The sequence below is a fragment of the Pleurodeles waltl genome, chromosome 7 (assembly GCF_031143425.1).
Source record: "Pleurodeles waltl isolate 20211129_DDA chromosome 7, aPleWal1.hap1.20221129, whole genome shotgun sequence".
Taxonomy (NCBI): Eukaryota; Metazoa; Chordata; class Amphibia; order Caudata; family Salamandridae; genus Pleurodeles; species Pleurodeles waltl.
The window spans coordinates 1,397,863,724-1,397,888,024 of NC_090446.1; the positions used below are offsets into that span (position 1 = coordinate 1,397,863,724).

Below are 24,301 nucleotides of genomic sequence, written 5' to 3' on the forward strand. Positions count from 1 at the left end.
TGAAAAACATATTATGGACTATTAGAGTAATGAATGGAGAACACTTGGACGGAATCTGACCCTCACTGGCACGAGGTAAGTACACATACCATTGAATGGATGGTGTGTGCATGCTTGCAAGTGAGAGTCTGTTTATGCGAAGGAGTGTGTGTATATGTAAAAGTGTGTGTGTAAGCACGTGTGTGAGTAAAAGTAAAGGTCAAATGGCGTGTGAAGTCACTTCCGCTACCCCTGGCATTCTGGCGAATTGAGGGTCATGGAAGGCAAGAGGAAAGAAGCTCGAGCCAAGATCCAGGAGATTATCAACCGTACAAACAAAGATGCCTAATATATGTGTATATTTAGACAATGCACTCGAGCAAAGTATCTTCCAGTGGGTAAAGGAGGTAGGTTCACAAATGACGTGAAACAGCCCCTGGCGTCCAGTCCACAAAAGAGAAGAGTGCTCTCGCTCCACTGCCCGCTGGATGTCTCTGGCCAAAGGTTCCTGTTTGAGGAATCAGGGCTGCCACTTTATGGGTTATCGACAACTAACGTTTCGCTTCAAGTTGCTAAGCGTTTTCTGTGCTGACCACTGCGACAGCTGCTTCTTCACTGTGGCATTAGTTCTTCTGGCAAACCACCATCCCCCACATTTCAGAGAGAGGACGACTTCCTGCTCAGGATCAAAGAGATGAAAGTTACACGGAAAACTAGCGCTTCAGCTTTTGCACTTTGCGGACAGTTCAAATTCAGCATTTCCCCCCTGAGCCAGTGCTTGAAACAGAAAAATAGAAGTGCAGGTACTCTGCGCCTAGTGCTTAATTTGTGCTTGTTGTTTCCGGTGCTGAGCACCGGCACTTATTTGTGAGGGCCGGCGCTTATTTTTATGCCTCAAGCATTTTCTGCGAGCAAAAAACACAAATGGGAAAGACGGATGAAGGGAAAACGAAAAAGCGTCATAAATGGAGAAAGTAGAAAGTTGCAGGATGAGCTGAAGGGGCAGGAGTGTCCGTAAATGGATATAAGAGGCCCGAGATGGCTTCAGCATTGCTGCCTCGGTATTCAGTGCAGGCAGATTTAATTACAGCAGCCTCGTGTTTAAGAGAAGGGCTTTGAGCACCGGCACCTCTTTATTTACAAATTAAGCACTGTCTGCGCCAGAGTACCTGCTTGTTTCTGAGAAGTGCTGGTACTCTGCAATTAAAAGTACTGCGTTATTCTTGAGAAATGCCGGTACTCTCCCTCTCAAAATAAAAAAGTGCCGGTACTTAGTGCCCGACAGTACCGGCCCATTTAAAGCACTGTTTCCCTCCAAGCAACCTAGCAGAGAAGGAGGATAGATGTTGTCCCTCTAGACGCCAGGAGCCCCTCCCTTTCACACACAGCACACACTCGTACACCACAACACCTGCTCAATCATGGAACAAAAGTAGCACTTACATCAGCTGTATTCCCATGGGGGGAAGCGATGGTGCTAATTCGGTCCGTGTCACTTTGGTAGGCGAGGTTTTGTGGCAGTAAAATCAATGGTCACATTTTGTCTAGATTGATAATATATCAGCATTGAGTTTTGCCTTCACAAAACAGATCCACCACCACACAAACAAAAACAAGCGGGCACAATAGCGCACCTTTACATGATATAGCATGGGGCTAAATAACACCCTGGTGCACATTACCACAATCCTGGCAGTGTGCGTAAATGGCCCACGATGCATACACGGTTTCCTGTCTCTGAAGATATATACAATGTGCAACCAGCAGGAGCAGAGATGGAAACAAGGACTGATGTCCAATCTTCGTTGTAAAATGATGTCATTCTCCATTCTTTGATAGTTTTGCTGCACTGGTGAAGGTAAATGATGTTTGCATTACAATGTGCTGAAGGCAGCAAATTTTTAGGGTCGAGTCTGCGTAGTGTGCGTTTGCACATGCGTATCGCTTGCGAGACTCTGTAGTAGTTAGAAAAGGGCTCGGAGCCCCGCCCATGTCATGTCAGTGTCTTTCATTGGTTCGTGGGCTTGCCTTTTAAAATCTGCTTGCTTTCATTAGTGGAAGGCATGCATACGTCATGCCTTTTCCGGTGGTTAGCCCTTTTCGAGCGCAGTAGTGAAAACATACGAGGCTCGCTGTTTTCCATCCGGTTTGTGGACTACCTTTTCTCTTTTTTCGCAGCGCGATCTCGCTTGTTTAGCAGCGCGATCGCGCTCGTTTCTTTTCTATTTAATGAGGCAAGAAAAGTCCAGTTGGGAGTTTACAACTGCTAATAGCACTAATTCGGAGAAATGCGAGACCCGTTGCATTACAAATGCTTGTTTGAGAGTGTAGTGAGGAATTCGAGGGACTTTGTTGATTTTACATTTGTTTTTAAGGTCTTGTCCTGCAAAAATAAGTCAGTGAGATGTGCAATCACAGCTTGGGTCTGTGTGAGACCCTCCGATCACAGGCTTCCATCATGGGAGAGAGAAGACACAGCTTGCCCTTATTGAGGACGATAAACTGCAAAACTGTGGTACCGAATGCCATGAAAAAAAGTTATTAGGCTCAGTTCCTAATTAGTTTAAAAGGGCATTCTTGAAAACAAATGCATAATCATTTTTTTACTGTCTATATCAAATAATTATAATAAACTCCTCAGAGTCTGAGAGTGGGACCCTTATTTGAGTGCCGCAGATGTACTATCCAGTAAAATAGCCCTGGGACAGGGGGTGACACTAGCTCTGATGCCACTGTGGTGCAGAGGCCCCCCAACCGGTCAGTACCCCCCTAAACCTTTACTGGGGCCCCATTTCGATCCCAGGCCAATGAATATTTGGGAGACAATGGAAAGTCAGGGGCTCCTCTTCCTATTTTGCAAGGGGGAGGCATCATTTTACGTTACACCACTACCTAGGGGTAAATCTACATTATGCCACTACCTTGGGGTAAATCCTTTACCACACATTGCGGTTTTAGCCTTGGTGATTTCACCACCCTCATCAGAGCACAAGCTTATGCGGTTAGAATGGAGAAAAACATGCGGATGTAGGTAGAATGGGAAAGCAACTGAGCAGACTAGGTGGGCCTGGTGTTATCTTTCTGCAACCTGTATTATTTCCCAGTGGCGGTTCACTGGTGCAGAAGGGGCGGGGTGGCGCACGGAAGAGGGGGGAAAAACAAATATAATTAATTACGAAAAAAAGCCACTTACCTCCTTGCCGTTGTGGCGCTCCGCTCTGCTCCTCTGCCTTCTTGCTGTAGTCACAGGCTCCCAGCCTACCCTGCAGCCAATCCTGACGCTGCTCAAAGCAGCGTCAGGATTGGCTGGTACCGCTTGGGCAGGCTCTCTCCAGCCCAGCAACTGTGTTGCTGGGCTGGAGAAAGCCTACTGGGCATGTGGTCTGTCAGGGGGACGACGCTCCTCTGCCCTAATGTTATTTCCACTACATGTGTTTACACTATCAGTAATACCAATTTGGTATAGGGAATATTGTAGAGCTGTAGGGTTGTCGCTCCAGAATCCCAACATCTTCCCTACTACGCACCACTTTCCCCAACACATTTTCCTCAAGGTAATATACCTATGAGAACGTGTACGTTGACAGTAAAATGTGGTAACTGTGCATTGCATCAGCCTAGGACTCGCTGATTTTATACGGTTTAACTATGAATGCATGAGCTCAGGGCACTCTGATTTTATACGGTATGACTATGATTGCATGAGCCCAGGACTCGCTGATTTTAAACGGTATAACTATGACTGCATGAGCTCAGGACATGCTGATTTACCTATGTATAATTGCATGAGCTCACGACACGCTGATTTTAAACAGTATAACTATGACTGCATGAGCCTGGGATTTGCTGGTTTTATTCGCTATAACTATGAAAACATGATCCTAGGACTCCCTGATTTTATATGGTATAACTATGAATGTATGATCCCAAGACTAGCTGAGTTTATAAGGTATAACTATGATTGTATGAGCCCTGGACTTTCTGGTTTTATACGGTATAACTATGATTATATGAGCCCTGGACTCACTGGTTTTATATGGTATAACTATGATTGTATGAGCCCAAGGCTCGCTGATTTTATATGGTATAACTATGATTGTATGAGCCCAGGACTTGCTGACTTTATACGGTATAACTATGATTGCATGAGCTCAAGACACATTGATTTTATATGGTATACCTATGATTGCCTGAGCAAAGGACTCACTGATTTTATACGGTATAACTATGACTGCATGAGCACAGGACATGCTGATTTAAATATGACTGCATGAGGTCAGGACACACTGGTTTTATACGGTATAACTATGATTTCATGAGCCCAGAACTCGCTAATTTTATATGGTATAACTATGAGTACATGAGCTCAATACATGCTGATTTTATATGGGGTACCTATGATTGCATGAGCCTAGGACTCGCTGGTTTTATAAGTTATAGCTCTAAGTTCATGAGCTAAGGACACAATGATTTTATATGGTATACCTATGATTGCCTGAGCGAAGGACTCACTGATTTTACACTGTATAACTATGATTGCATGAGCCCAGGACATGCTGATTTAACTATGATTGCATGAGATCAGGGCACACTGGTTTTATACTATATAACTATGATGATTGCATAAGCACAGGACTCGCTGATTTTATACGGTATAACTATGCATGAACCCAGGACTCAATGATTTTATACGGTATACCTATGATCGCAGGAGCCCAGGACATGCAGACTATGGGGCTCATTATGAACCCGGCGGTTCAGACCGCCATGCCGGCGGAAAAGACCGCCACTGGCATGGCAGTCTGAACCGCCATATTACAAACATAGGGAGGGCCACCTGTGGCGGCCCTCTGCCACCGCCAGACTACTGCCGACAGGCAACCTGACGATTGCAGAAATCATTATCTGACAGGGCCCTTTCCCTCCAGCCTTTCCCTGGCGGATTTCCCCACCAGGGAAAGGCTGGCGGAAGGGGTGCTCAGGCCCCTGCACTGCCCATGCACTTGGCATGGGCAGTGCAGGGGCCCCGTGCAGTGCCCCGTCGTGCAGGTCACTGCCCGATTTACGGGCAGTGATCTGCGCGACGGTGCTGCTGCACCCGCCGCACAGCGGCATTGAGCCACCGGCAATGTCCCGGCCCAGCAGAATGTTGTTTATGTGGCCGGCGGGGTATCGAGGGGGCTGGCGGTCATTGAAATGACCACCAGCATTAACACGGGGTAAACACACAGTGTTCATAATGACCCCCATATGTGCAGGGGTTTTGGTCGATTCAGTTCAAACTGCTTTGAATTAATGCAAAGGCATCCTAGTTTGATCTGCAGAGATATGGTTCCTACATGGGGTAAGGGTTTCCTGTGAATAGGTCTAAGTGGCATGTCCTAATTAGGCCTGGATGCATTTTCAATTATGCTAGAGTAATTTTGGTAATTTTGTGTTACTCTCTGATGCATAGTTACTGATAATAACATGATTATGCCCGCTCAGGTGATTAAGAGTAATTTTTGGATAACAAATCCTGCCGCAAGAGCACATTTAGCGAGCACAAGTGGCTGCTCGCGCTGCTGTTTATGTTCTTTTGCAACTAGCTTTATTTTCTTAGCGCTAAATACATCTTTACATCCATTTTAAGTGTGAAGGTGCATTTTACGCTAAGAATCTAGTTCTAAAAGCTTTGAGTGGAAACCGCTAGCCCAAGTGCACATTTTGGGAGCGGCTGCTCCTGCTCCCTAATCCTGTTCTGTTGCATTTAGCGCCATTTCTTAGCGCAAAATGTAGCCTTGCGTCCATATTGAATCCAAAGGGGCATTTTTTGCGCTATGAAAATAGTGCTAAATGTAGAATTCCTCTTCTTGAGGAATTCTCCGTAATCTTGCAGAATTTGTGGGTAATTCCCTGTGATTACACTACACTGAATTACGCAAATTACACTCACTCCTAGTCCTAATGCGATATCACTGCAAATCACAATGTGTAAGAGGGAGATAACACTAAATAAAATCCAATTCATGAGCGTATCAGGTTGTGAAACACGTGAGAATTGAATATATACAGTCTTTACTGAGACAGTGGAGCGAACACATCTCATTCAGCACAGAGATTGTAAGATCTGGTGATAAATCTGCACCTTAAAATATGGCTTTCAGAATCAGAGCCAGGTTCCTGACTCGGATTTAGAAGATAACAAATAGGCTAAAGGGCAGGCTTATAGGGTCGCAGACTTGGACATGAGATTGGGTTGATCCTAAACTTGAAGGCAGGCTGGGAGTGTTTCAGACTTGGATTTAGAGACTGGGCAGGTTCTAGACTCGAGGAAGACCGTAAGAGTTCATAGAGAATTGGTGGATCCCAGATTTTGTGGCAGTCTGGAAGTGTACTAGACTTGTATATAGAAAATGGATTGCTCCCAGACTTGCAGGAAATAATGGGGTTCAATACATGGGTATAAAGGACAGGTGGATACCAGACTTGGAGGAAGGTTGGGAGCGTTCCAGACTTGGCTAAGGACAGTGGGCCATGGAGTTAGAGAATGAGGGTTCAGTACTTGGATACAGAAAATGAGTGTGTTGTAGACATGGAGACTGACTGTGGCTGTTCAATGTTGGGATAAAGAGGATGGTTGAGCCGTTGGCTTGGAGACAGTGTGAGGCTTTCCAGATTTTGAGAAAGAGAATGTGATGGTTAAAGACTTGGGTATAAAGAATGGGTGGATACAAGATCTAGAAAAGGCTGAGAGTGTTCCAAACTTGGATGTAGACCATGGGTTGCTCCCAACCATTGAGTCTGATAATTCAAAACTGGGATATAAAGAATGGTTAAATGCCAGACTTGAAGACAGAGAATATGAGGATCTGAAATGTAGATACACAGAATTTGTGGATGTCAGACTTGGAGGCACAAAATGAGGGTTCAGTATTTGAATACAGCGAATGGGTGAGTGTCAGACTTGTAGACAGTGTGAGGGTGCCATTGTTAGATATAAGTAATGGGTCAGTCCCAAAACTGAGAGAAAGAGAAAGTGAGGCTTAGGGCATGGGCAGGCCCCAGGCATGAGACTGAAAGCCCTACGGTCCCAGACTTGGAGAACGAGACAGACGGCTAATTAGCAAATGACTGGAGTGAGATACACCTCCAGGTCACAAAAGATCCTTTCACTTGTGGAGTCCACCATGGGTTCCATACATTATCCTGTCATCTTCAAGCTTGACATGGAGCCACTTGATGCACTACTCACAGATATCAGTATGAAAATTCACCAATATACTAATGACACATAACTTCATTTGAAAGTCACCTCTGTTTCAGACATCAAAAGCCTCAGCCACTGCCTGAACATCATCCAGACATGGCTACCCAGCATCTACCTGAAGCTCAATCCAAACAAGACAGAATTCCTGTTATTTGCCAACAACAATAAACAAGAGATTGTACAAACCTGACTCAGTGACGTGGACCTTGACAGCTTTGAACCTTAACATTCACAAATGCCAAGTCAGTTGGATACACCCTGGACACCAACCTCGCCCTCAAGGAACATACTGCCAAACAAAGAAGGCCTGATACCAACTCTCTCTTCTAACAAAAGTCAAACCATTGCTTCTAGAAAATGCTTCCAGAAGTGCTGTTCAAGCCCTCATACTTCCAGATCTGAATGGTGGTAATGCCCTACTTCATGGCCTCCCAGACTCCACACTGGCACCCTTAAGGGCATCCAACAGATCGCAGCACATCTCATCCTGGGTCTGAAGAAATACGATCACATCATTTCCAATCCTGATGGAACTCCATTTGCTCCCCATGCAGGCATGCACCATCTTTAAAATGAGCTGTATCACTTACAGAGCTATTACAGCCAGCACCCCTCCTTATCTTGCACAGAAGCCCACCACCTCTGGTGAAGCTCGGCACACCCACAGCCAGAGCACCATCTGACTGCAGACTGAGAATTGAAAAAAAAAAAACCAGAGACAGCAGGTCTTTTCCATCTATGCACACATGATCGGAACAACATCCACTCGTCCATTGGAACTGCCCTAACACTGCTACAATTTAGGAAAGTTGAAGTTTCACCTCTTTAAAGAACACTACCTCACCATCCATTACCTATCCACGACTCAGCTCCCTCTCCTCTTACTCGTTGACTTTATGCATCATGTATTTGACCATATACAGTGCTCAGCTGCATTTTTGCTGCTGATCTTGCTCGCCATAAAATGCCATGTACATGCAATCATCCACCCAACGACAGGGATAGAGAAGAATGAATGACAAGGAGTAGCCAGCTAGTGGAATATGCAGCATATGCTAATTAAAGTGAGGACCCAGCTGATGACAGACAGAGGGGTAACATATGTGACTGACTGTTGGCAAATACAATAGCAAAGAACCGGTGTTGTAATGGCCCATGCAGGGCCTGTAATACGTGCCTCACATGCACTTGCAGAGACAGAGGTCACACGTGCATTTATGGTTGAGATCAAAGACCACATGCAGTTTTGCCCCATTTATTTTGTAGCTTCTGGCCACACCAGGCCAAAGGGTAGTGCGGACCCCTTCAAGTGTCACAGCAAACTACCCAACTTGGTTCTGAAAACCTTGCAGTTTCTCACAGAGCATACATAGTCTTTGAGCTGCTGGCTCAGTTGTGGAATGGGCCAGAGACCTAACCTTTGAGGCGGGAGTAGGCAGTCATCTTTCTGCATGGCAGAAGTCATGTTGGCCCTTGGGGTGTCGCTAGATGATTGAGTCGTTGATGCTCGTAGTTCATGATTGGTAGTTCCGGAGTTCACCAGATGATCGTGCCAGGTGTCGTCGGTGTCATTATTCTCCTTATCTGTTGCTGGAGTGGGGGAGATCTTGCAGAACCAGGAAACGTTTTGCACCACACGTTTGGTTGCCTTCTTGGCGATAACCATAGTGCCAGCTACAGATACGACAGTCCATGCACCTGGTTCAAAGGGTGTCCTGTTCTTCCACCCTGGCCTTCTATCCCGGATGATTACCCGGTCTCCAGGGCTCAGTTTGGGAGGGGCTACGTGTCGCCTCCTGCTGGCCCGTGGGTTGGTCTTCTTGCTTGGGCTGGCCCACGGTCATACGGCGGTGGTACCCACCTGGGGCATGTGGGTATGGTGTTTTGCTGCACCCCTGTTAGCGTGATTGACCATAAAGGCTGTTGTGTGGTGCAGTGCAGGGTCCCTTGGTACTCCCTGAGGAATTGCTGTAGTCCCCTCTCAGCGCTGGTGTCTTCCAACATGGCTATCTGGAGTGTTTTGTTCAGGGTGCGCATGAAGCGCTTGACTTCCCCGCTGGCTTGTGGCCACTGTGGGGGCATGCATCCGTGGGTGATCCTTAGCGATCCCAGGAGTTCCTTAAACTCAGCTCCTTGGAATTTGAGGCACATTGTTGGTCTTCACTACTTCTGGGAAGCCAAACATAGCAAAGGTTTTTTCTAGTACTGGTGCCACATTTACGAAGGCTTGGACTCCACAACTTCTACAATGGAGTATTTCGAATAGCTGTCTATTATTACGAGTATCACCCTTCTGTCAGGGAAGCTGCCGAAGTTGGTACTGATTTTGGACCAAGGCACCTCATAGGGTCCTTCAGTTATGATGGGGGCTGGAGCTTCACTGATGCTTGTCATTTGGCATGCTGAGAAGAGGGAACCATACCTTCTCCTGCAGCCGCGATTTCATCCTTGTGGTGCCTTCGTGCCCCCCATGTGCTAGAGCGACAGTTCTTTGTTGGAGACTGGCGGGAATTATTATTTGGCGGCCTCTTAACACCAGGCCATCGAGTGTGGTGCTTAGTTGTTGTGGACTCTCCAGGTCTTAATTAGCCGCTCTCTTTCGGATTCAGCCCAGTTGGTGGCATCTGTGAGCAATCCCTCCCACGATTCTCCTGGGAGTGCAGATTACGCCTTGCACAGGATTGTATTGTCATCCGTGATTTCAGAGATTTCTTGTAGAGTAAGTGCTTTGGGGCAGGCGCTTAGTGCAAGGGACTGGACATACACTGCTTCATGGATGGGTGTGACTGCATCTTTTTGGTCTGGTGGGTGGTGCAACAAAAAGTCTGCTGGGTTCCTGGAGTCAGGGTGGTATGTGACTTCCATCTGGTAATGCTGCAGCTGGGTTGCCCAATCGTTCCATTTTTGGAGGTGGTTGTGGTGCCATACCCTTGAAGAGTGGGACAAGAGGCTGATTGTCTTAGGCTACCTTAAATGATCTTCCACTAAGGTGGAGGTCGAAATGCCCACAGGCCCACTTGATTGTAAGGGCCTGCCGCTATATCTGGGCATATCATTTCTCAGTGGCTGTCATCACCATGCTTGGGAATGCCAGCAAGCCCACTTCCCAGGCTCAATCTCTTGGGTAAGCACAGCTCCAGGGCCAATTAGGGCAATGGGGCTCGCATCAACCACTAGTTCGGTTTACTTCTTTGGGTCAAACTAGGCCATGGTAATCTTGCTCAGGAGGGCATCCTTCAGGGCACGGAAGGCATTTTCTTAGCGAAGGCCCTATGACCATGGGGCCTCCTTCTTCGTAAGGGGTCAAAGCGGCTCCACGACAGTGGTGAGATTTAGTATGAAACGTCTACAGTATGTGGCCATTCTCAATAAACTGAAATTCACTCACTGTGGTGGGTGCGGAGGCTCGTTTAATCGCTTGGGATTTTTGTGGGTTGACTTGGACTCCGTCTTTACCAAAGATGTATCGGAAGAATTTGATTGATGTTTGGAAAAATTAGCACTTACCTCTGTGGAGAGTCTGCCCATGGTCTGAGAGGCATTGCAGTGTGGCCTGGAGGTGTTGGCGATGTCCTTTGACTGTGTTTGAGAAAAAGACAATGTCATCTCTGACGTTCATCCCCCCAGTTAGGCCGGAGAGATTTCCCAGATGGCATCTTGGAACACTTCAGCAGCCAAAGACATGCCAAAATTCAGTCTTTTGTATCTCCGGAGCCCCAAATGAGTGGAGAACGTGGTGATGTACCTGCTGTCTTCTGCTAGGTACAACTGGTGGTATCTGGCATTTAGTTCTAGCTTTGAGAACCACTGGGAGCCGTTTAGGTCAGTGATGACGTCTTCAGTGGTCGGTGTTATATGCCTCTCCCGTTTGATGAGATCTCATGCTACTTGTGAATGAGACTAGCCCCAGGTCTTTGGCCAGGTGGCTGCCAAGCAATGTGTCCTTTGTCCACAATGTTGAATGTGGTTTGTAGTTTTTTATCATCCTTGACTTGCACTGTTATTTTCCCACATAATGGTTGTGGTTCGTGCCTGCTGTAGGTGAAGATCTTCATGTGGGATGGTGCCATCTGGGGGGTGCAGTCGGAGATGTTGATAATGCTGGATGTCCATGACATTTACGGAGGTGACTGTCAATCAATGATTTGACTTGGGACGCTGCGATGTCAACCACACACGTTGGTTGGGGCCTTCGGTTCCTTTTAAGATCATCGATGAAGAATATGAGGAATATCTCCTCTTTCTCTGGGGATGAGTCTTCTGGTTTGCGTCCCCATTCTCTGTCTGTCCGGTTTCGGTCTGGATCTTCCACGGACAATTGCCTCATGGTTCTTTCAACTGGGCGGCTCCCCTCTCGTGGTTCAGGTTCTGGTGCTTCCACGACATATGGCTGTAAAGTGGTTCATCTTTCCACAGTTGGAGCACTGCCATCCTTGGGCGGGTCAGTCTTTTGGGGCATGCTTCCCTCATCCACAGCGGGGTCAGAGTGACCCTTGTCTGGTTTGGGCCGTTGCCCGGGGTTTCCCTTTGAGTTGTGCCCCTAGTATGGCATCTAAAGGTTCCATTTTGACGATGGGAGCTTTTTGCTGTATTTGGGTTATGGCAGCTTCCATCTCGGTGGCCCAGAGGTCATGCGACCTTGCCATTATGAAGATATCTTCGAGGCTAATATGTGGTTGCCTTAGGATGAGCCCTCCAGTATCTTATTGCTACAGCCTTGGATGATTTGGGCACGGATTTCTTTGGGCTGATTGTTCTCCATGCAGGTGCTGGCCAGTCTTCATTCATAGAACTGGTCTAGCGATTCACCTTCTCGTTGTCGTGCCTAGCTCAGTTTAAATCTCTTGAAATCAGGATTGGGTTGTAGGTCAAAATGGGCATTGAGTGCTTTTACTGCTGCGTAGTAGCCATCGACCTCGCCTGTGCTGGGAAGATGTGTGAACAGTTTATGTATCTCATCACCATCAAAATGAAGCAATAATGACCTTTTGACGGCCCCAACTCACTCTCTGGTGGCGATAAAGTAGTTCTCTAGTCTCCCAACCAATATTTTCCATCGTAGGGAGGCTGTCAAGGGGTCAGCTAGCTCACTGAAAGGGGGTAGTGCTCCCACCATGGTGTGTTACTGTGTGACTTCTGCAGGGTTGGCCAGTACTGCAAGGCTGTCTGTCATGATTGCTGCAGTAAGGGACAGGTACCTTGGCAATTAGTGCTTGTAATATCTTTTGTTTTGAACAATGGATGATGTCTTGATTTTCACTAAATATGCTTTCAGTTCTTTCCTTTATCAATGTATTTTTAAAAAAAAAAATGTTTAGGGGTTTGTGAGAAGGTAGCCACTTTCTAGCCTTGTTACCCCCACTTTTGGCCTGTTTGTGAGTGTATGTCAGGGTTTTGTCACTGTTTTCACTGTCTCACTGGGATCCTGATAGCCAGGCCTCAGTGCTCATAGTGAAAACACTATGTTTTCAGTATGGTTGTTATGTGTCACTGGGATCCTGCTGGTCAGGACCCCAGTGCTCATAGGTTTGTGGCCTATATGTATGTGTCACTGGGACCCTGTCACACAGGGCCCCAGTGCTCATAGGTGTGCATGTATATGTTCCCTGTGTGGTGCCTAACTGTCTCACTGAGGCTCTGCTAACCAGAACCTCAGTGGTTATGCTCTCTCATTACTTTCAAATTGTCACTAACAGGCTAGTGACCAATTTTACCAATTTACATTGGCTTACTGGAACACCCTTATAATTCCCTAGTATATGGTACTGAGGTACCCAGGGTATTGGGGTTCCAGGAGATCCCTATGGGCTGCAGCATTTCTTTTGCCACCCATAGGGAGCTCTGACAATTCTTACACAGGCCTGCCACTGCAGCCTGAGTGAAATAACGTCCACGTTATTTCACAGCCATTTTACACTGCACTTAAGTAACTTATAAGTCACCTATATGTCTAACCTTTACCTGGTAAAGGTTAGGTGCAAAGTTACTTAGTGTGAGGGCACCCTGGCACTAGCCAAGGTGCCCCCACATTGTTCAGAGCCAATTCACTGAACTTTGTGAGTGCGGGGACACCATTACACGCGTGCACTACATATAGGTCACTACCTATATGTAGCTTCACCATGGTAACTCCGAATATGGCCATGTAACATGTCTATGATCATGGAATTGCCCCCTCTATGCCATCCTGGCATTGTTGGTACAATTCCATGATCCCAGTGGTCTGTAGCACAGACCCTGGTACTGCCAGACTGCCCTTCCTGGGGTTTCACTGCAGCTGCTGCTGCTGCCAACCCCTCAGACAGGCAGCTGCCCTCCTGGGGTCCAGCCAGGCCTGGCCCAGGATGGCAGAACAAAGAACTTCCTCTGAGAGAGGGTGTGACACCCTCTCCCTTTGGAAAATGGTGTGAAGGCAGGGGAGGAGTAGCCTCCCCCAGCCTCTGGAAATGCTTTGTTGGGCACAGATGTGCCCAATTCTGCATAAGCCAGTCTACACCGGTTCAGGGACCCCTTAGCCCCTGCTCTGGCGTGAAACTGGACAAAGGAAAGGGGAGTGACCACTCCCCAGACCTGCACCTCCCCTGGGAGGTGTCCAGAGCTCCTCCAGTGTGCTCCAGACCTCTGCCATCTTGGAAACAGAGGTGCTGCTGGCACACTGGACTGCTCTGAGTGGCCAGTGCCACCAGGTGACGTCAGAGACTCCTGCTGATAGGCTCCTTCAGGTGTTAGTAGCCTTTCCTCTCTCCTAGGTAGCCAAACCCTCTTTTCTGGCTATTTAGGGTCTCTGTCTCTGGGGAAACTTTAGATAACGAATGCATGAGCTCAGCCGAGTTCCTCTGCATCTCCCTCTTCACCTTCTGATAAGGAATCGACCGCTGACCGCGCTGGAAGCCTGCAAACCTGCAACATAGTAGCAAAGACGACTACTGCAACTCTGTAACGCTGATCCTGCCGCCTTCTCGACTGTTTTCCTGCTTGTGCATGCTGTGGGGGTAGCCTGCCTCCTCTCTGCACCAGAAGCTCCGAAGAAATCTCCCGTGGGTCGACGGAATCTTCCCCCTGCAACCGCAGGCACCAAAAAGCTGCATCTCCGGTCCCTTGGGTCTCCTCTCAGCACGACGAGCGAGGTCCCTCGAATCCAGCGACACCGTCCAAGTGACCCCCACAGTCCAGTGACTCTTCAGCCCAAGTTTGGTGGAGGTAAGTCCTTGCCTCACCTCGCTGGGCTGCATTGCTGGGAACCGCGACTTTGCAAGCTTCTCCGGCCCCTGTGCACTTCCGGCGGAAATCCTTCGTGCACAGCCAAGCCTGGGTCCACGGCACTCTAACCTGCATTGCACGACTTTCTAAGTTGGTCTCCGGCGACGTGGGACTCCTTTGTGCAACTTCGGCGAGCACCGTTTCACGCATCCTCGTAGTGCCTGTTTCTGGCACTTCTCCGGGTGCTACCTGCTTCAGTGAGGGCTCCTTGTCTTGCTCGACGTCCCCTCTCTCTGCAGGTCCAATTTGCGACCTCCTGGTCCCTCCTGGGCCCCAGCAGCGTCCAAAAACGCCAAACGCACGATTTGCGTGTAGCAAGGCTTGTTGGCGTCCATCCGGCGGGAAAACACTTCTGCACGACTCTCCAAGGCGTGGGGGATCCATCCTCCAAAGGGGAAGTCTCTAGCCCTTGTCATTCCTGCAGTATTCACAGTTCTTCAGCCTAGTAAGAGCTTCTTTGCACCAACCGCTGGCATTTCTTGGGCATCTGCCCATCTCCGAGCTGCTTGTGACTTTTGGACTTGGTCCCCTTGTTCCACAGGTACCTTCAGACAGGAATCCATCGTTGTTGCATTGCTGATTGGTGTTTTCCTTGCATTCTCCCTCTAACACGACTATTTTGTCCTTAGGGGAACTTTGGTGCACTTTGCACTCACTTTTCAGGGTCTTGGGGTGGGTTATTTTGCTAACTCTCACTATTTTCTAATAGTCCCAGCGACCCTCTACAAGGTCACATAGGTTTGGGGTCCATTCGTGGTTCGCATTCCACTTCTGGAGTATATGGTTTGTGTTGCCCCTATCCCTATGTTTCCCCATTGCATCCTATTGTAACTATACATTGTTTGCACTGTTTTCTAAGACTATACTGCATATTTTTGCTATTGTGTATATATATCTTGTGTATATTTCCTATCCTCTCACTGAGGGTACACTCTAAGATACTTTGGCATATTGTCATAAAAATAAAGTACCTTTATTTTTAGTATAACTGTGTATTGTGTTTTCTTATGATATTGTGCATATGACACTAAGTGGTACTGTAGTAGCTTCACACGTCTCCTAGTTCAGCCTAAGCTGCTCTGCTAAGCTACCATTATCTATCAGCCTAAGCTGCTAGACACCCTATACACTAATAAGGGATAACTGGGCCTGGTGCAAGGTGCAAGTACCCCTTGGTACTCACTACAAGCCAGTCCAGCCTCCTACATTGGTTGTGCAGTGGTGGGATAAGTGCTTTGAGACTACTTACCACTCTTGTCATTGTACTTTTCATAAGAGAAAAATATACAAAACAAGGTCAGTGTATATACACATAGCCAAAAAGTTTTGCATTTCCTCTTTTCACTCTTTTCTAAGTGCTGAAAAGTACTTCTAAACTTTCAAAAAGTTCTTAAAAGTTTAAAAAGTTTTTTCTGTCTTTCCGAAAAGTTCTGAAAACTTTTTTCTCTTTGTCTATCACTTTAACTCTCTCTAAAAATGTCTGGCACAGGCCAAAAAGTTGAACTGTCCAAACTTGCATATGATCACCTTAGCTGGAAAGGAGCAAGGAGTCTCTGCATAGAGAGAGGTTTGAGTGTAGGGAAGAATCCTTCTTTAGAACTGTTAATTAATATGCTTAGAGTACAGGATAAGGCCATAAGTGCCCAATCTGTAGAAAAAGTAGCTAATGGTTCTCAATCTGATCCAGGGACTCCCCCAGGAAAAGGTTCAGGAAAGAAACTTCTCAGCCTGCCCATTACTAGACAGTCTAGCATAGTTGGTACAGAGGTTGAATCACATCATACTGATGATGTGCTCTCACATTATACTGGTAGCCAAGCTGTTAGGGTGCCCTCTGTAAGGGACAGGTCTCCTTCTGTTCATTCCCATCATACCTCTGTATCTAGAAATGTCCCTCCCACCCACCCTGATGACAGATTGTTAGAAAGGGAGCTCAATAGATTGAGAGTGGAACAAACCAGACTGAAGCTCAAGAAGCAACAGCTGGATTTGGATAGACAGTCTTTAGAAATAGAGAGGGAAAGACAGAAGTTGGGTTTAGATACCCATGGTGGCAGCAGCAGTATTCCCCATAGTCATCCTGCAAAAGAGCATGATTCCAGGAATCTGCACAAGATAGTTCCCCCTTATAAGGAGGGGGATGACATTAACAAGTGGTTTGCTGCACTTGAGAGGGCCTGTGTTGTACAGGATGTCCCTCAAAGGCAGTGGGCTGCTATCCTATGGCTATCATTTAGTGGAAAGGGTAGGGATAGACTCCTTACTGTGAAAGAAAGTGATGCCAATAATTTTACAGTTCTTAAGAATGCACTCCTGGATGGTTATGGCTTAACCACTGAACAGTACAGGATAAAGTTCAGAGAGACCAAAAAGGAGTCTTCACAAGACTGGGTTGATTTCATTGACCATTCAGTGAAGGCCTTGGAGGGGTGGTTACATGGCAGTAAAGTTACTGATTATGAAAGCCTGTATAACACAATCCTGAGAGAGCATATACTTAATAATTGTGTGTCTGATTTGTTGCACCAGTACCTGGTAGACTCTGATCTGACCTCTCCCCAAGAATTGGGAAAGAAGGCAGACAAATGGGTCAGAACAAGGGTGAACAGAAAAGTTCATACAGGGGGTGACAAAGATGGCAATAAGAAGAAAGATGGTGAAAAATCTCAAGATAAGCATGGGGATAAGGGTAAAACCAAAGATCCCACTTCAAATCTTAAACACTCTTCAGAGGGTGGGGATAAAACAAATTCTTCCTCTTCTTCCCAACCTGCACACATTAAAAAGCCTTGGTGCTTTGTGTGTAAAAACAGAGGCCATAGGCCAGGGGATAAGTCCTGTCCAGGTAAACCCCCTGAGCCTACCACCACTAATACATCAAGCTCTAGTGCCCCTAGCAGTAGTGGTACTAGTGGTGGGACTGCTGGCAACAGTCAAGCAAAGGGTGTAGTTGGGTTCACTTATGGGTCCATAGTGGAAACTGATGTAATCAGTCCCAAGACAGTTTCTGTCACACCTGGTGGCATTGGCCTTGCCACACTGGCTGCTTGTCCCCTTACAATGGATAAGTACAGGCAGACAGTTTCAATAAATGGTGTTGAGGCCTTGGCCTACAGGGACACAGGTGCCAGTTTCACTTTGGTGACTGAAAACCTAGTGCCTCCTGAACAACACATCATTGGACAACAGTATAAGATTATTGATGTCCATAACTCCACTAAGTTTCTTCCCTTAGCTATAATTCAGTTTAGTTGGGGTGGAGTTACTGGCCCTAAGCAGGTGGTGGTATCACCTAGCTTACCTGTAGACTGTCTCTTAGGTAATGACCTAGAGGCCTCAGGTTGGGCTGATGTAGAGTTTTATGCCCATGCAGCCATGCTGGGCATCCCTGAGGAATTGTTCCCTCTCATTTCAAGTGAAATGAAAAAGCAAAGGAGAGAAGGCCTGAAAACTCAGGACCCCTCTCCATCAACAGGTAAAAAGGGTATCACAGTATCCCCTAACCACCCTACCATTCAGGATACCATTCCTGTGGTGGGAGAAACCTCTCCTGGGGTGGCACCTGTTCCAAGGGAATCATCAGTTGGCAAAACTGTACTCCCTGAGGTGGAAGTACCTCTCTGTGGGATAACTAACATTGGTGAGAAAAAGAGCACCATTTTAGTTAACATGGAGCATCCCTCCAACCCTCCCAGAGAAACTTTAGTGCAGAAACCCTGTACTGCCTCACAACACTTAGGACAGCATCCCTGCCCTAGTGTGGAGCTCATAGGACAGCATCCCTGCCCTGCTCCAACTCAAGAGAAACAGCATCCCTGTTCTCTCTTCCAGCCAAATGGACAAAGTTTTTGCCCAGCTATGGCTTTACTGAGACAGCATCCCTGTCTGGCATTTCCATCATTACAAATAGGTTCAGTGGATAATTCCCACTGCTCTAAACTAAAACTTACTGATAGAAACTCTGAAAATACATCTTCACATTGTTGGTTAGCTAAAAAACTTCAAACAGGGTGGTTTACATCCCCACAGGGAAGTAACCATATAGTGGATGATAAAGGGAGTAACCATTCTATTGCAGAGCTACTCTCTACTTATCACCACTTAGACAATAAAGTCTCAACTGGCCAAGGTTAGCCTTATTGTCCTTCGTTTGGGGGGGGGTTGTGTGAGAAGGTAGCCACTTTCTAGCCTTGTTACCCCCACTTTTGGCCTGTTTGTGAGTGTATGTCAGGGTTTTGTCACTGTTTTCACTGTCTCACTGGGATCCTGATAGCCAGGCCTCAGTGCTCATAGTGAAAACACTATGTTTTCAGTATGGTTGTTATGTGTCACTGGGATCCTGCTGGTCAGGACCCCAGTGCTCATAGGTTTGTGGCCTATATGTATGTGTCACTGGGACCCTGTCACACAGGGCCCCAGTGCTCATAGGTGTGCATGTATATGTTCCCTGTGTGGTGCCTAACTGTCTCACTGAGGCTCTGCTAACCAGAACCTCAGTGGTTATGCTCTCTCATTACTTTCAAATTGTCACTAACAGGCTAGTGACCAATTTTACCAATTTACATTGGCTTACTGGAACACCCTTATAATTCCCTAGTATATGGTACTGAGGTACCCAGGGTATTGGGGTTCCAGGAGATCCCTATGGGCTGCAGCATTTCTTTTGCCACCCATAGGGAGCTCTGACAATTCTTACACAGGCCTGCCACTGCAGCCTGAGTGAAATAACGTCCACGTTATTTCACAGCCATTTTACACTGCACTTAAGTAACTTATAAGTCACCTATATGTCTAACCTTTACCTGGTAAAGGTTAGGTGCAAAGTTACTTAGTGTGAGGGCACCCTGGCACTAGCCAAGGTGCCCCCACATTGTTCAGAGCCAATTCACTGAACTTTGTGAGTGCGGGGACACCATTACACGCGTGCACTACATATAGGTCACTACCTATATGTAGCTTCACCATGGTAACTCCGAATATGGCCATGTAACATGTCTATGATCATGGAATTGCCCCCTCTATGCCATCCTGGCATTGTTGGTACAATTCCATGATCCCAGTGGTCTGTAGCACAGACCCTGGTACTGCCAGACTGCCCTTCCTGGGGTTTCACTGCAGCTGCTGCTGCTGCCAACCCCTCAGACAGGCAGCTGCCCTCCTGGGGTCCAGCCAGGCCTGGCCCAGGATGGCAGAACAAAGAACTTCCTCTGAGAGAGGGTGTGACACCCTCTCCCTTTGGAAAATGGTGTGAAGGCAGGGGAGGAGTAGCCTCCCCCAGCCTCTGGAAATGCTTTGTTGGGCACAGATGTGCCCAATTCTGCATAAGCCAGTCTACACCGGTTCAGGGACCCCTTAGCCCCTGCTCTGGCGTGAAACTGGACAAAGGAAAGGGGAGTGACCACTCCCCAGACCTGCACCTCCCCTGGGAGGTGTCCAGAGCTCCTCCAGTGTGCTCCAGACCTCTGCCATCTTGGAAACAGAGGTGCTGCTGGCACACTGGACTGCTCTGAGTGGCCAGTGCCACCAGGTGACGTCAGAGACTCCTGCTGATAGGCTCCTTCAGGTGTTAGTAGCCTTTCCTCTCTCCTAGGTAGCCAAACCCTCTTTTCTGGCTATTTAGGGTCTCTGTCTCTGGGGAAACTTTAGATAACGAATGCATGAGCTCAGCCGAGTTCCTCTGCATCTCCCTCTTCACCTTCTGATAAGGAATCGACCGCTGACCGCGCTGGAAGCCTGCAAACCTGCAACATAGTAGCAAAGACGACTACTGCAACTCTGTAACGCTGATCCTGCCGCCTTCTCGACTGTTTTCCTGCTTGTGCATGCTGTGGGGGTAGCCTGCCTCCTCTCTGCACCAGAAGCTCCGAAGAAATCTCCCGTGGGTCGACGGAATCTTCCCCCTGCAACCGCAGGCACCAAAAAGCTGCATCTCCGGTCCCTTGGGTCTCCTCTCAGCACGACGAGCGAGGTCCCTCGAATCCAGCGACACCGTCCAAGTGACCCCCACAGTCCAGTGACTCTTCAGCCCAAGTTTGGTGGAGGTAAGTCCTTGCCTCACCTCGCTGGGCTGCATTGCTGGGAACCGCGACTTTGCAAGCTTCTCCGGCCCCTGTGCACTTCCGGCGGAAATCCTTCGTGCACAGCCAAGCCTGGGTCCACGGCACTCTAACCTGCATTGCACGACTTTCTAAGTTGGTCTCCGGCGACGTGGGACTCCTTTGTGCAACTTCGGCGAGCACCGTTTCACGCATCCTCGTAGTGCCTGTTTCTGGCACTTCTCCGGGTGCTACCTGCTTCAGTGAGGGCTCCTTGTCTTGCTCGACGTCCCCTCTCTCTGCAGGTCCAATTTGCGACCTCCTGGTCCCTCCTGGGCCCCAGCAGCGTCCAAAAACGCCAAACGCACGATTTGCGTGTAGCAAGGCTTGTTGGCGTCCATCCGGCGGGAAAACACTTCTGCACGACTCTCCAAGGCGTGGGGGATCCATCCTCCAAAGGGGAAGTCTCTAGCCCTTGTCGTTCCTGCAGTATTCACAGTTCTTCAGCCTAGTAAGAGCTTCTTTGCACCAACCGCTGGCATTTCTTGGGCATCTGCCCATCTCCGAGCTGCTTGTGACTTTTGGACTTGGTCCCCTTGTTCCACAGGTACCTTCAGACAGGAATCCATCGTTGTTGCATTGCTGATTGGTGTTTTCCTTGCATTCTCCCTCTAACACGACTATTTTGTCCTTAGGGGAACTTTGGTGCACTTTGCACTCACTTTTCAGGGTCTTGGGGTGGGTTATTTTGCTAACTCTCACTATTTTCTAATAGTCCCAGCGACCCTCTACAAGGTCACATAGGTTTGGGGTCCATTCGTGGTTCGCATTCCACTTCTGGAGTATATGGTTTGTGTTGCCCCTATCCCTATGTTTCCCCATTGCATCCTATTGTAACTATACATTGTTTGCACTGTTTTCTAAGACTATACTGCATATTTTTGCTATTGTGTATATATATCTTGTGTATATTTCCTATCCTCTCACTGAGGGTACACTCTAAGATACTTTGGCATATTGTCATAAAAATAAAGTACCTTTATTTTTAGTATAACTGTGTATTGTGTTTTCTTATGATATTGTGCATATGACACTAAGTGGTACTGTAGTAGCTTCACACGTCTCCTAGTTCAGCCTAAGCTGCTCTGCTAAGCTACCATTATCTATCAGCCTAAGCTGCTAGACACCCTATACACTAATAAGGGATAACTGGGCCTGGTGCAAGGTGCAAGTACCCCTTGGTACTCACTACAAGCCAGTCCAGCCTCCTACAGGGTTGCTGTGTGGTGTGCAGACTTGCAGATACTGTTGAACCCGTGCATGTTCAGGGTGGTAGAGCAGTGCGGCCTGGGGGGCTGAGCAGCAGGTTCTTCCTAGAGAAGCGTGTCTGGCCTGTTTAATATCTGTACACGGTTGTGACGTGCCGTTGTGCGTCGGAAGGGCTGCTGCAGCAGACTGCGTTCTCTCTGGAGTGTTCTGGGCCGCCAGGAGGACTGTGCAATATTCAGCTGTACTCTCCTGCACTGGAAGTCAGGGCGTGGTAATGCCGGTGTGCAAGGACTGGAGCAGAACGTAGGGAGGCCCAAGACACTCTGCGTGCCTGTGAGCAGGAACGCTGTGCAGCTCGGGACGGGGTGAGACAGTTAGCAGGCGGACTTCCGGGTGCACAGGCGGTGCGTGAGGTAGTAGACGAAGATTCCACTGTACCTTGATTGTGCCTGCAGGGGGTCTCAGAGGGTTGGAGCTGCTTGCAAATACTGGCGGCAGGTGCAGGGCTTTGGCTCTGACGCAAAACATGGGTCAGAGTCACTTTGGGCTGGCAAAGAGACAGGACACAGTGGGCCCAGTGGAGATATTGAGGTACCAGGGGCAGCGCAGGCAGACCACTCTTGTGGCCGGTGTAATGGCCCATGCAGGGCCTGTAATATGCAACTCACATGCACTTGCGGATACAGAGATCAAATGTGCACTAATGGTTGCGATCAAAGACCTTTTGCGGTCTTGCTCTATTTATTTTACAGCCTTTGGCCACGCCTGGCCAGAGGGTGGTGCAGATCCCTGCTGGTGTCACAGCAAAGTCTTGGAAACTAGACCAGCAAAGCACAGTTTATTACAGGTGTGAGGGTCCAGCTAGTGGCAGACGTGTGGGCAGATGCTGAGAGTGAGGGCCAGACAGGTGGGCAGGTGATATCAAACAGAAGGGCAAATAATGGCAGTAAGAGGGCCATTGGCAAGTAGAAAAGGGACAAACCAGGAGAGTGAGGGGCCATGTCTCAGCAGACATAGGGGCAAGTGAATGTGTGATAGCTCTGCCAATGAAGGCCACAGACTAGGGTGATGAGAGGACACCTAACAGAAGAGACATGGACGAATAATGGAAAAGAGGAACCTGCTAACAGACAAAGGAGCAACAAATGGGAGTGAGGAAACGGTAACAACATATACAGGAACAAATTCCACCGAATCCTGGCTGCACCTTTTTACAACCATGATGTCGGTTCACAAAATTTGCTGGTGCAAAATACCATTTCCATAGTTTGCATAGCTTCTTCCGAAGAACAGTGACTTCTTAAGTGAAGCTAAATTTGTATCCCCAAAATTCGTGGCATAAGTTACCCTGAATGGAAGTGACACTAAATTTACAAATCAAGGAATAAGTGGTAGTTTCGAACTCAGACATTTTTTTAGTGTTTAATTCACAAAGTAAGTCAAAGTTCGGCATGTAAACGCAGCCTATCCGCGACATCATAACTGCTTGTCTCTATATAGCATTAGTAGTTTAATTAAAAACTTAATTTTATGCGGATTCTAATTTACATGCGTATATTTTACATAGTTCCTAATATGAGACAAAGGAGCCTTTGGAAGTCCGTACATATGTAAATATGACTGCCAGCGGACTACGTCATGTACTTCTGACTAAATTGTAAACGATCTCGTTAGCAGCCTGGTGAAAAGGGGTCGAACGTGGCAGGGGCTCGCCACACAGGCGCCTGTCAAATGAAAAATATTCATGCTTGAAGTTATGGATTTTTTCTACATTCTCAGCTCGCCCAGAAAGCGCTGTGGCAGGCCCTGGGGCAGGGCTGTTCCGCTACCTGGCCACAGAAGTCCAGCACAGGCGCATTACACCCACAATCACGTGGACTACGTTTGCCCCGAAGGAATCGCTTCTAATTCTCATGTACTTTAATACTAAAAATACATCCGGCTATTTACAACGTTCAGAGCCTTCACGACAAAATGCAGACACGTTTGTAAAACCCTTACCTGATGTCAGTCCAGAAGGGCATTTTCTATGTCCCCTCGAGGGATAACAATTGTATACACTTTGATAAAATGCATCAAATTCTCTTTTAAATTCTCTTAAAGGTTTTGTTGTCTGCTTTGAAAGGATGGGAGCATACAAACGTTGATAGGCAGATATACGTTTATTCAGTAGAATCCTTAGTTTATAAATACATCAGGTAAACCATTGTTTCCATCTTGCTTCATTCATGGGCCAGATTCTCAAAATGGCGCCAACAGAGCAAAGCTTTGCTATGCAAGCAGTCTGAGGCTTTGCACAGTGAAGGATTCACGAAGAGACTGTGCACAGAGAATCACAAACACTGAGCCTCGTAGATATTAATGAGGCGCGGGATAAGCGCTCCACCTCATTGTGCACAATAGAGAATATTGGGAAGGAAGCCAGCAGGCGACAACAAACCGCCATTTCAGTAGTCGAATTCTCAACATGCCTTTGTTGTCTCCCTTAAAGGGACAGGGGTCGCAATGC

General features: G+C 47.6%; 1 protein-coding gene across 4 annotated transcripts in view; it reads left to right on the forward strand.

Moving 5' to 3' along the window:
* The window catches only part of LRRC4B (leucine rich repeat containing 4B), a 1,040,654-nt gene that overhangs the window by 223,493 nt on the left and 792,860 nt on the right, over positions 1-24,301 (forward strand). The window lies entirely within an intron of this gene.